General features: G+C 43.4%; 1 protein-coding gene across 3 annotated transcripts in view; it reads left to right on the top strand.

The window, feature by feature from the left end:
• LOC140211113 (contactin-4-like) overlaps window positions 1-13,871 on the top strand; it is a 2,284,382-nt gene that overhangs the window by 1,718,325 nt on the left and 552,186 nt on the right. The window lies entirely within an intron of this gene.

The following is a 13,871-nucleotide window of genomic DNA, read 5'->3' as shown; positions in this document are numbered from 1 at the left end:
AAGGGATCTTGGGGTCTGAGTCCATAAGACACTCAAAGCTGCTAAGCAGGTTGACTCTGTGGTTAAGAAAGTATACGGTGCATTGGCCTTCATCAATTGTGGCATTGAGTTTAAGAGCCGAGAGGTAATGTTGCAGCTATATAGGACCCTGGTCAGACCCCACTTGGAGTACTGTGCTCAATTCACCTCACTACAGGAAGGACGTGGAAACTATAGAAAGGGTGCAGAGGAGATTTACAAGGATGTTGCGCCTGGATTGGGGAGCAGGCCTTATGAGAATAGGTTGAGTGAACTCGGCCTTTTCTCCTTGGGGCGACAGAGGATGAGAGGTGACCTGATAGAGGTATATAAGATAATGAGAGGCATTGATCACGTGGTTAGTCAGAGGCTTTTCCCAGGGCTGAATTGGCTATCACGAGAGGACACAGTTTTAAGGTGCTTGGAACTAGGTATAGAGGAGATATCAGGGGTAAGTTTTTTTTATGCAGAGAGTGGTGAGTGCGTGGAATGGGCTACCGGTGACAGTGGTGGAGGCGGAAACGATAGGGTCTTTTAAGAGACTCCTGGATGGCTACATGGAGCTTAGAAAAATAGAGGGCTATGGGTAAAGCCTAGGTAGTTCTAAGGTAGGGACATGTTTGGCACAGCTTTGTGGACCGAAGGACCTGTATTGTGCTTTGTGTTTTCTATGTTTCTATGATTCTATGTGAAGTGATTAATGTAATTCGTATATACTTCCGATTTGGTATATGACTGCCAGAGTAAATGGAACTATTTATTCTGAAGATGATTACTGAAGCTATTAAATGAGGAACATAGTACACAAGTGTTTAGATTCAGATTCAGATTTATTTATCAGATGTATATCGAAACGTACAGTGAAATGCATCATGAGCGTTAACAACTAACACACCCTAGGGATGTGCTGGAGGTAACCCACAAGTGTTGCCCGATATTCTGGCTCCAAAATAGCATGCTCACCATGCCTGACTGAGCAAGACAGAGCACAAAACATAACATTCCAAGTGACAAAGCAACAACATCAAAACAAGCCCCGTGCCTCCCTCCTATCTGCTGTTGCACTTGGATAAGCTATCTGGGCCTCCAGTCTCCAGCAGACTCATGGAATTGCAGGCTTAGGTCCTTCAACATCCCCACTGAACTTGCAGAGCTTTGCAGACTCACGTTTCTGGCCACTGGGACTCGACTTCTGGATTTCCAATCAATCGTCAAGCTTCGAACTGGACTTCCGACCAACCTTTGAGCTACAATCTGGACTTCCAATTTCCCGCTTCAATTCTGATCGCCCTTTAGACTTTGATCTTCGGTATCCATCCAAGATTTGCAGAAAATGATGAATGGGGACCTGAACTCCAGGCCTCAAGCAACAGAGAATGAAGCCTTTAATTCCAGTTTTACGATTCCATAAGACCATAAGACATAGGAGCAGAAATAGGTCATTTGGCCCATCGAGTCTGCTCCGCCATTTCATCATGACTGATCCATTTTTCTGTTCAGCCCCAATCTCCTGCCTTCTCCCTGTATCCCTTCATGCCCTGACCAATCAAGAATCTTCAAACTTTGCCTTAAATAAACATACAGACTTGGCCTCTACGCTGCCTGTGGCAAAGAATTCCACAGATTCACCACTCTCTGGCTGAAGAAATTCCTCCTCACCTCCGTTCTAAAAGGACGCCCCTCTATTCTGCGGCTGTGTCCTCTGGTCTTAGACCCTCCAACCATAGGAAACATTCGCTTACCTAAAGGGTCCTTGACCCTCGTTCCTTGCTGATCTGCTGCCATCCAATCACGTCCAAGTTACTGACCTTCAAACAGAGCGGACTCCAACCTGTCCAATAACTCCCCCACATCCCTGTCACTAAACTCTAACCTGATCCCTAACCCAGCTCACTGGCCTATGCATTCATTGGATCATCCTTCATGATTCCGACCAGCTCTATCCGCCACATGTTCTCCACCTCCCCACTTTGAGCATTTTGAAGAAAACATTCTGTTTGAGACTTGTAACACATGCAAAATGCTTTGGAACTCAGCAGGCCAGGCAGCATCTATGGAAAAATGTACAGTTGACATTTCGGGCTGAAACCTCTCAGCAGGACTGGAGAAAAAACACTGAGGAGTAGATTTCAAAGGGTGGGGAGAAACTCAAGATGACAGGTGAAACCTGAAGGGGGACAGATGAAGTAAAGAGCCGGGAAGTTGATTGGTGAAAGAGATACAGGCCTGGAGAAGGGGACGTCTGTTTGAAGAGGACAGAAGTCCATGGAAGAAAGAAAAAAGGGAGGTGATGGGCGAGCAAGGAGATAAGTTCAGAGAGGGAAAAGGGAATGGGGAAAGGAAAGATGAAGGAGAGGGAGGGGCATTAGCAGAAGTTCAAGAAATCGATGTTCATGCCATCGGGTTGGAATCTACCCAGACAGAGAATAAGGGTTTGTTCCTCCAACCTAAGTGTGGCCTCATCACTACACTGGAGGAAGCCATGGATAGACATAACTGAATGGGAATGGGAACTGGAGTTAAAATGGGTGGCCACTGGAAGGTGCCGCTTTTTCTGTTGTAGATTGAGAGACTGCTTCGCTGAGCACCTACGCTCTGTCATCCAGAAAAAGCAGGATCTCCTAGTGGCCACCCATTTTAATTCCACTTTCCACTTCCGTTCAGATATGTCTATTCATGGTTTGATGGAAAATCAACCAAAGCTCAGGAATATGATGTAAATTTTCCTGCTAAAAATTACCTTCCAAAATATACACTTACAGCTTACTGAGTGCCATGGGTTACTTCCTGTTTTTATCCATCATTATTTAATTGAGCTACAACAATGGCATTACTATGAATTCCTCCTCACCTTCACAAATTATTTAATGTCTGACAAAAATGGCACTACAAAGTTCTTCATACATTGCTGAATGAAGGGAAGATGTGTGACAGGGTAGGGATGCAGAAAATTGAATGACACAAGTTGTCATATTGACTAAAAGGTGGAGATGGCAGAGATGAATATAAATAGGGGAAATGACTTGGATCTGTTCCAATTTACGTACTGGAGCAACAGGTCCACAGCAGATGCCATTTCATAGGCTTTTCGCTTATTACTGAAACATCTGGACAGCAAATATACATACATCAGTATCCCCTTTATCGACTGCAGATTAGCATGCAATACCATCATCCCTTAGAAATAATAAGACCTTGGCCTCATTACCTTTCTGTGCGACTGGATCCTCGATATCCTGCCTTGCAGATTACAATCTGTTCAGAGTGGTAACAACATCTTCTGCACAATCTCCATCAGCACAGATGCACCACAAGACTGTGCGTTTAGCCCCCTGCTCTACTCCCTTTACACTTATGACTGTGTAGCTAAGCACAGCTCCAATGTCACACTGAAGTTTGCTGATGACACCACAGTCATAGGCAAAATCAAAGCTAGTGATGAATTAGCATTTGGAAAGGAGCTTAACAATCTGGCTGAGTGGTGCCACAACAACCACCTCTCACTCAATAATTGCAAGAGCAAGGGGCTGATTATTGACTTCAGGAGGAGGAAATCAGAGGCTCATGAGCCAGTCCTCATCGGAAGATAAGAGATAGAGAGGGTTGGCAGCTTTAAATTCCTCGTTGTTACTATTTCGGAGGACCTATCCTGGGCCCAGCACATTAAGGGCAATTGCTAAGAAAGCACGGCAGCACATCTACTTCCCTAGGAGTTTGCGAAGATTCAGCATGACATCTAAAACTTTGACAAACTTCTGTAGATGTGTAGTGGAAAGTATATTGACTGACTGCATCACAGCCAGGTATGGAAACACTAATGCCCTTCAATGGGAAATCCTATAAAAGGTGTGTGGATATGGCCTAGTCCATCACAGGTAAAACCATCTCCTTTATTGAGCACATCTACATGAAATGTTGTTGCAGGAAAGCAGCATTCATCATCAAGGACGCCCACCAGCCAGGATGTGCTCTCTTTTCACTGCTGCCATCAGGAAGAAAGTACAGTATGCTTTGAACTCACACCAGCAGGTTCAGGAACAGTTATTACCCTTAACCATCAGGCTCTTGAACCAAAGGGGATAACTTCATTCAACTTCACTTGCCCCATCGTTGAAATGTTCCCATAACCTATTGACTGACTTTCAAGGATTTTTCATCTCCTGTTCTCGATATTTATTGATTATTTATTTTTTATTATTATTTCTTTCTTTCTGTATTTGCACAATTTGCTATCTTTTTCACACTGGTTGAACACCCAAGTTGCTGAGGTATTTCATTGATTCTGTTATGGTTATTGTTCTATGGATTTATTGAGTATGCCCGCAAGACAATGAATCTCAGGATTGTATACATATTTGTATTTTGATAATAAACCTACTTTGAACTTTGAACTAATGAATAAATTTGAGATTAATACAAAAGGAGTGAGAAAGCAATGAAATGATGGAATTGTGAGAAATATCCAGAATGGCTGATTATCTGAAACAGTTGAATTCATTGTGTGAATTTATAATGTATTGAATTGGAAAATGAAGTTCTGTTGCATTAGATTAGATTAAACTTCACTGGAAACTGAACATCAAAGACAGAGGTTAGAGCAGGAATGCAATGGAGAATTAAAGTGACAGGCAAATAGAAGAAGTTAATTTGCACAATGTGTTGTTGCTTTAATTTAAACTTATTGCTTCTTCAGGAATTCACCATGACCAGAATGAAAACGTTCTTCCATTTTCTAATTCATGTAATGGATTGTTATCATGGAAGTCTACCATACCTGAAAGAGTAGGACAACTTGAACACCAACTTGCTGATGTTTGTGCTTAATTCTATAAGTGCCGTCATGGGAAGGTGCACTTTGATTTACAATGCAACGATGGAGAGCACTTTTTACATTTATGTTTGACAGTAAAATCTAGTGTATCGACTAAAATGAATCACTTGTGAATCTCTCAATGAACTTCATAGTTATTGTGAAACAGCCAGATTCATGACATCATTGTGAATGATCCCTGCTACTTCCAGTTACAGAAAGTAGTTAGTATTTTAGAGATGATTATGAAGACATGTAGTCCTCTCTTATTGTCATTTAGTAATGCATGCATTAAGAAATGATACATTATTTCCTCCGGTGTGATATCGCAAAACACAAGACAAACCAAGACTGAAAAAACTGACAAAACCACATAATTATAACATATAGTTACAAACAGTGTAACAATACCATAACTTGATGAAGAAGTCCGTGAGCACAGTAAAGTTCAAAGTTTCTCAAATGTCCCACATCTCACCAAGACGAGAGAAGGAAGAAAAACTCTCCCTGCCATGCCAACCACAATCGGACTCTGAGTCATCTGAAAACTTTGAGCTCTGATCAGCTCTCTGACACCAAGTACGTAGTGCCATCTCTGTCCGAACGATTCGACCTCCTTCTCAGTCGCCAAAAACAGGCAAGGCCAGGGATTTTGAGGCCTACCCTCTGAAAGATTCACGACCACACAGAACGGGCAGCAGTGAACGGGCGTTTCAGAAATTTCTCCAGATGTTCCTCTGTGCTTTCACGTCCATTCTCCATCAAATCAGAATTGTCCACAGCCCCTAAATGGGGTTAATGGCCTGATTTATGGTTCTGTCTTGACATTCAGCCGACTTGGTCAATAAAGTGAACCATTGAAGCTGTGGAATCTCACTCCAGTGGAAAAAAATATCCCTTGTTATGTTTTTTCATCTCTGTTCAACTAGTATAATTTTTGCCACTTATTTTCCTTCTGTGGTCAGCATATTGCAGGTCAAATATAATTCATATGGATTTTTGAAATGATTTTATTTTGGATGTAGCTATCAGCAATTTTTGGCATGATACAAGATAAACTTTGCACGTTGGAGATGAAAACAATGACATTTGACCTATAATTCACCAAGTTATGTAGTATTATATTTTCTTCATGTCATATATTGTAAATTAATCAATAAATAGAGATTGCCTGTTATATTAGAACAACATCACCATTATCATTAGTGTAATAGAGATAGGCAATAAACATTGGCTTTGACAATGGTGACTGCATCTTCATACATAATACTTCATACTTTATTGTCGCCAAACAATTGGTACTAGAACGTACAATCATCACAGCAATATTTGATTCTGCGCTTCACACTTCCTGGATTACAAATATTAAATATTAAAAATATTAAAAATAGTTAAAATTAGTAAATATTAAAAATTTAAATTATAAATCAGAAATAGAAAATAGAAAAATGGGAAGTAAGGTAGTGCAAAAAAACCAAGAAGCAGGTCCGGATATTTGGAAGGTACGGCCCAGATCTGGGTCAGGATCCGTTCAGCAGGCTTATCACAGTTGGAAAGAAGCTGTTCCCAAATCTGGCCGTACGAGTCTTCAAACTGCCGGACCTTCTCCTGGAGGGAAGAGGGACAAAAACTGTGTTGGCTGGGTGGGTCGTGTCCTTGATTATCCTGGCAGCACTGCTCCAACAGCTCCCACAGAGTGCGGTGTAAAGTGAGTCCAAGGACAGAAGATTGGTTTGTGTGATGTGCTACGCCGTGTTCACGATCTTCTGCAGCTTCTTTCGGTCTTGGGCAGGACAACTTCCATACCAGGTTGTGATGCACGCTTGAAGAACGCTTTCTACAGTGCATCTATAAAAATTAATGAGGGTTTTAGGGGACAGGCCGAATTTCTTTAGTTTTCTCAGGAAGTAAAGGCGCTGGTGGGCCTTCTTGGCAGTGAACTCTGCTTGGCTGGACCAAGTCAGGTCACTTGTGATATCGACTCCGAGGAACTTAAAGCTCTTGACCTGTTCCACTTGCGCACCACTGATGTAAATTGGGTCATGCGGTCCGCTACTCCTTCTGAAGTCAACAACAAATTCCTTCATCTTGCTGATGTTGAGGGATAGGTTATTGTCTTCGCACCATGCCACCAGGTTCTTAATTTCCTCCCTGTACTCAAACTCATCATTACCCGAGACACGGCCTACAATTGTTGTGTCATCAGCAAACTTATATTTTGAGTTTGATGGAAACTTGGCTATACTATCATGGGTGTACAGTGAGTACAGCAGGGGGCTGAGTACACAGCCTTGTGGGGCACCGGTGCTCAGAGTGATTGTAGAGGAGAGCTTGTCCCCTATTTTTACAGCATGGGTAGTGTCTGTGAGGAAGTTGAAGATCTAGCTGCAGATCTGAGTGCTAAGGCCCAGGTTCCGGAGCATAATCTCATAAACTTTTTTGAAACAACATGTTGACAGGTGAACAAGCTGGACTTAGGTGATTTATATCCTGTTCTCCAGTATTTCACTTGTTAGTACAGTGTTATTTCCTTTATATTTTATACTGTTCCTGGTGATGAATGACTTGGGATCCTTACTCCGCACTTTCTGAGTTAATATTGTTTGAGTATTTTCCTATTTACTTGTTGCTCATTCTTTGCATTGTAAGGTTGTTTTCACATCACAGTCTGAAATACAGTAAGTTTTATTGACTCTTCATTTTTTAATTTTTTAAATTTTCTATTTTTCATCATCCCTCTTTCATCTTTGCAACTTTTGGTACTTAACTCTGTATAGCTCAATTAATATCCACATTTTGACTTTTAATGTTTTAATTGACTCATCTTTGGAGTTTAACTGTTTCTTTGCATATTTGTATCAAGGCTAAAATCAAGTTAAATGCGAATGTTTCCTGACAAAACACAAGCAGGTTATTAGTAGGTGTCACTTGCAAACTCTGCTGATGATAGCTTCCTTCAGGATTGACCCAGTGGACCAGAAAGGTTCTAGGCTCCTGCTGTTTACTTGATTTTTTTAAATCAAAAAAAATTGTTATGGGCACTACAGTTACTTCTGGGGCCTCTGATCTCACAAGAGATGGTGCTGCTTTTCCCTCTCATATCTATGAATTCCTGCTTCTAAATTTAATTGATTTGCATCTGTTGTGGACAGGGTAATGATTAGCACTGGGACATAATAATGAGCTTGGTAGAACGGTCACTTCCACAATCATTTGAAGGGTGCTGATGATCCAGGAACCATTTCCTGTCATTACTCTGCTTTTGGAGATCAGAGAAAAGAGACTGTGATTTCTGTTCAAAGGTTTTTTTTAATTATCCAAGTACAGTATGTAAACACTTCTAAAACTTGTCTCCTGTGGCTATAGAATGAGTCGGCTGGTGGTGTAGTGGCATCAGCACTGGATTTCAGGACGGATGATCCTGAGTTCAATCCAATGGTTCCCAACCTGGGCAGCAGCAGTATCTGTGCAGAAGAAAGGCCTGGCAATCTACTTCAGTATCTTGCCATGGACCTTTGGACCCTTTGGACCCTATGGTTCATCAGGTCACAAAGAGTCAGACTCACCCAAACAACTGAATAACAACAAAACCTATAAAATACAGAAAACCATATAAGTAGTTGAAAGAAGGACATCAGTTTCCCCCCGCATGAAAAGAAAAAGGAACTAAACCTCACAAACCCCAAACACCCCCAATCCACCCTCGTACAAAAACTAACAGATCACCCAACCACCCCCCCCAGTCTGCCAATCTGCAACAAGAAGGTTCCAGCAACGACCATGGACACCTTCACAGCGATTGAACAACCACCAACTGCGACACCAGCTTTGAGCTCCAGGCCGGGTCTTTATGTGCTGCTGTTGTGACTCCCGTCTCCCCTTCCCCCACCAATACTCTGCAACCCCGTCTCCTTCAGATCCCATCGTCAGCTCCTGGGTCCTCAGAGGCTCCATCTTCCTCTCACCCCAACCCTCCCCTCTCCATTGACACCCCCAGCCTCCCCCCTCCCCCCTCTGATCCCAGCTCTCAAGATTCCAGCCTTGAACTCCAGGCCGGGTCTTTATGTGCTGCTGTTGTGACTCCCGTCTCCCCTTCCCCCACCACCACTCCGCAGCCCCGTCTTCCTCAGATCCCACCGTCAGCTCCTGGGCCCTCGGAGGCTCCATCTTCCTCTCACCCCAACCCTCCCCTCTCCATTGACACTCCCAGCCTCCCCCCTCCCCCCTCTGATCCCAGCTCTCATCCGTGCCGGGTCTTTACCATCCCCTCCGACCTTCAACTGTCGGAGGCAGAACGCTCTGTCCTCAGTAAAGGCCTCACCTTTGTCCCCCTTCGCCCACACCTCAGCGAGTTCCGTGTTCGCCACGATGCGGAACTTTTCTTCCACTGTCTCCGTCTCCAAGCCTACTTCTTCGGCAAGGACTCTTCCATCCCCACCGATGACCCCTTCTCCCATCTTCAACCCTCCTCTTCTTCATGGACACCCCGCTCTGGTCTTCAGCCTGCTCTGGATCTCTTTATCGCTAATTGCCGACGGGACATCAACCGTCTCGACTTCACCGCACCTTGTCCCCATTCCAACCTCACTCCTTTCGAACGCCCTGCTCTCCACTCCCTCCGCACTAATCCTAACCTTATTATTAAACCCGCCGATAAGGGGGGTGCTGTTGTAGTCTGGCATACTGACCTCTACCTTGCCGAGGCACAGCGACAACTCGTGGATACCTCCTCTTATTTACCCCTCGATCGTGACCCCACTAAGGAGCACCAGGCCATTGTCTCCCACACCATCACCGACTTTATCCGCTCAGGGGATCTCCCATCCACTGCTACCAACCTTATAATTCCCACACCCCGCACTTCCCGTTTCTACCTCCTACCCAAGATCCACAAACCTACCTGTCCTGGCCGACCTATTGTCTCAGCTTGCTCCTGCCCCACCGAACTCATTTCTGCATACCTCGACACTGTTTTATCACCCCTTGTTCAATCCCTTCCGACCTATGTTCGTGACACTTCTCACGCTCTTAAACTTTTCGATGATTTTAAGTTCCCTGGCCCTCACCGCTTTATTTTCACCATGGGTGTCCAGTCCTTATATACTTCCATCCCCCGTCAGGAAGGTCTCAAAGCTCTACGCTTCTTTTTGGATTCCAGACCTAATCAGTTCCCCTCTACCACCACTCTGCTCCGTCTAGCGGAATTAGTCCTTACTCTTAATAATTTCTCCTTTGGCTCCTCCCACTTCCTCCAAACTAAAGGGGTAGCTATGGGCACCCGTATGGGTCCTAGCTATGCCTGCCTTCTTGTTGGGTTTGTGGAACAATCTATGTTCCGTGCCTATTCTGGTAGCTCTCCCCCACTTTTCCTTCGCTACATCGAGGACTGCATTGGCGCTGCCTCCTGCACACATGCAGAACTCGTTGACTTTATTAACTTTGCCTCCAACTTTCACCCTGCCCTCAAGTTTACCTGGTCCATTTCCGACACCTCCCTCCCCTTTCTAGATCTTTCTGTCTCTGTCTCTGGAGACAGCTTTTCAACTGATGTCTACTGACTCTCACAGCTATCTGGACTATTCCTCTTCTCACCCTGTCTCTTGCAAAAACGCCATCCCCTTCTCGCAATTCCTCCGTCTCCGCCGCATCTGCTCTCAGGATGAGGCTTTTCATTCTAGGACGAGGGAGATGTCTTCATTTTTTAAAGAAACGGGCTTCCCTTCCTCCACTATCAACTCTGTTCTTAAACGCATCTCCCCCATTTCACGTACATCTGCTCTCACTCCATCCTCCCGCCACCCCACTAGGAATAGGGTTCCCCTGGTCCTCACCTACCACCCCACCAGCCTTCGGGTCCAACATATTATTCTCCGTAACTTCCGCCACCTCCAACGGGATTCCACCACTAAGCACATCTTTCCCTCACCCCCTCTCTCTGCATTCCGCAGGGATCGCTCCCTACGCAACTCCCTTGTCCATTCGTCCCCCCCATCCCTCCCCACTGATCTCCCTCCTGGCACTTATCCGTGTAAGCGGAACAAGTGCTACACATGCCCTTACACTTCCTCCCTTACCACCATTCAGGGCCCCAAACAGTCCTTCCAGGTGAGGCAACACTTCACCTGTGAGTCGACTGGGGTGATATACTGCGTCCGGTGCTCCCGATGTGGCCTTTTATATATTGGCGAGACCCGACGCAGACTGGGAGACCGCTTTGCTGAACATCTACGCTCTGTCTGCCAGAGAAAGCAGGATTCTCCCAGTGGCCACACATTTTAATTCCACATCCCATTCCCATTCTGACATGTCTATCCACGGCCTCCTCTACTGTAAAGATGAAGCCACACTCAGGTTGGAGGAACAACACCTTATATTCCGTCTGGGTAGCCTCCAACCTGATGGCATGAACATCGACTTCTCTAACTTCCGCTAGGCCCCACCTCCCCATCGTACCCCATCTGTTACTTATTTTTATGCACACATTCTTTCTCTCACTCTCCTTTTTCTCCCTCTGTCCCTCTGAATATACCTCTTGCCCATCCTCTGGGTACCACCCCCCCCGTCTTTCTTCCCGGACCTCCTGTCCCATGATCCTCTCGTATCCCCTTTTGCCAATCACCTGTCCAGCTCTTGGCTCCATCCCTCCCCCTCCTGTCTTCTCCTATCATTTTGGATCTCCCGCTCCCCCTCCAACTTTCAAATCCCTTACTCACTCTTCCTTCAGTTAGTCCTGACGAAGGGTCTCGGCCTGAAATGTCGACTGCACCTCTTCCTACAGATGCTGCCTGGCCTGCTGCATTCACCAGCAGCTTTGATGTGTGTTGCTTGAATTTCCAGCATCTACAGAATTCCTGTTGTTTGCAACAAGAAGGAATGGGCAAGAACATGAAAAAAACATAGAACTGAAAAAAAATATGAATTACAGTTAGCTTCATCTACAGTTCCATCCATAAATCTCAGTATTTCGATAACATCTCTGAGAGCACGGGACACAGTGGCCCCTCCGAGGGCAGCCACTTGAACTAGTAGCCCTTCCGATGGCAGCCATTCAAACCAGCGTGATGCTTTATTTCCTTTGCTCAAGAATTTCTACATTTCTCCAATCCTTAAGCTGGTTCATCCATTCTCTTCCTGCTGTTCATCTATTATGTTACAGTTCGTCTTTGTGGTAACCTAAATCTCATTTTGAATTTGACATAAGCATGTAGAGTATCCATGACTGCATAGGCAAAAATATGCAAATATACTTATCCCACTATCTCAAAAAATTAAAGTATATTTGGCTCTGGTTGTAATCAAAGCTAAATGTGTGCTATTATGTTATTGAATGTGCAATGCTTATTAGTTGGTGAGATATGTTATATGCTGTGAAAAAAAATCTAGTGTCTATTTCTCTGCAAACATTGCTCGAAGCTTTGCAGTTGATGTAGCATTGTGAGAAATAAGCTGTGGAGAAGAATTCTTGAAAATTCTTCTGGATTGTTTCAGAGTTGTGTTAAGAACCTCAGGAACAGAACCAGAGTTGGCCATACAACTGCTTGAGTTGCTGCACTATTTAGATAAGATTATGCCTGATGCTTGATTCTCAAATCCTTTCACATATAATTTCTATGGATCTCACTTGAAACTATATTCCTGACTGAGTATCCAGTCGTAAGATTTTTAAAAATTGCAATAATCAGAAGATATCTTTCTGTTTTAACTACCATTTTTCACTCAATGTGAGTTTTTCTATCAATGCTATTTCTGTTTAAATTGCTCTCTCTCCCTGTCATTGCTTATTATGACCCAAATTGCTACTTTGCTTTGTACCAAACAGGCCATGGTCTCTTCTACTACTAGCATCAGGCAGGAGGTACAGAAGACTTAGGTCCCACACCACCAAGTTCAGGAACAGTTATTATCCTACAACCATCAGGCTCTTGAACCAGCATGGATAACTTGACTCATCACACCTCTGGACTGATTCTATGATATATAGACTCACTTTCAAAGACTCTTTACACCTCATGTTCACAGTATTTTTTTATTTGCACAGTTTGTCTTCTTTTTCATATTGATTTTTTGTTAGCCTTTGTTCATGTATGGTGTCTCATCGATTCTATTGCATTTCTTTATCTTTCCCTGTAAATAACTGCAAGAAAATAAATCTCAAGGTAGTATATGGTAACATATACATACTTAGATAAAAAGATCACTTTCAATTTTGGCTTTAACTTTTTGTTGAGCCATAATTTTCTCATCAGCTGATCACTTGTCTCCCTGCTATTTAGTTTACAACCCTTTCTACAGTCTTAGTTATTACTGCTTCGGGCACATTGTTTCATAGTACACGATTTTTGCTGATGAAATGTGCTTTTATTTATTTGCTGGATTCTTGAAACAAAACTCAGTTGTAGATTGCTTGAATCATGTGATCTGGCAAGGTGATTTATTTGTCCTGTCAAAGAGAAGAGTCAGCATGTCATTGCTTGTGAAAAATCTTCTAGGTAAAATGCATGGTGGAAAATTTCTTGGTCAAAAGGATTTATCACTTCAGATGTGCACTTTCAATACACACTTTGATTACAGCCATCAGATCCTCTGTTACAAAGCTATGTCCTTGAGGACTGAGAACAGTTTATAACACATTAATATGAGGAATAATTTCACCTTTGTGTCTATTCATTCTGTGTTTTGGTACAGGAAATTTACAAGGACTACCATTGGGCTCTGTACAACTCTGTATGATTCACTACAAAGCTTGCTGAGCCTAATTAAATAAACAAAATAACAATAAATATAATAAATAAAAATGATCAGAGAGCTGTAATCTTCTGCAAAGCCCAACAGCCTGCAACTGTGCATTTGAAAGACAAAGTGGCAGATCCAGTGGAGTAGGAAGTCAACTGAATGAGTACTGGGTATTTAGCTTGAGCTAGTGTGTGCAAATAACTTAACAGGGTTTGATCTTATCATGTTGCAAATGTCAATTGAATTGTTTCCCAGATTAACTTTGAATTAGATGTGTAAAAACTTGTGGCTATAAGCGAATTCTAGTTGG

The sequence above is a fragment of the Mobula birostris genome, chromosome 16, assembly GCF_030028105.1.
Source record: "Mobula birostris isolate sMobBir1 chromosome 16, sMobBir1.hap1, whole genome shotgun sequence".
Taxonomy (NCBI): domain Eukaryota; kingdom Metazoa; phylum Chordata; class Chondrichthyes; order Myliobatiformes; family Myliobatidae; genus Mobula; species Mobula birostris.
Note: the sequence above shows the minus strand (reverse complement) of the source record. Positions and strands in the feature narration are given on the sequence as shown.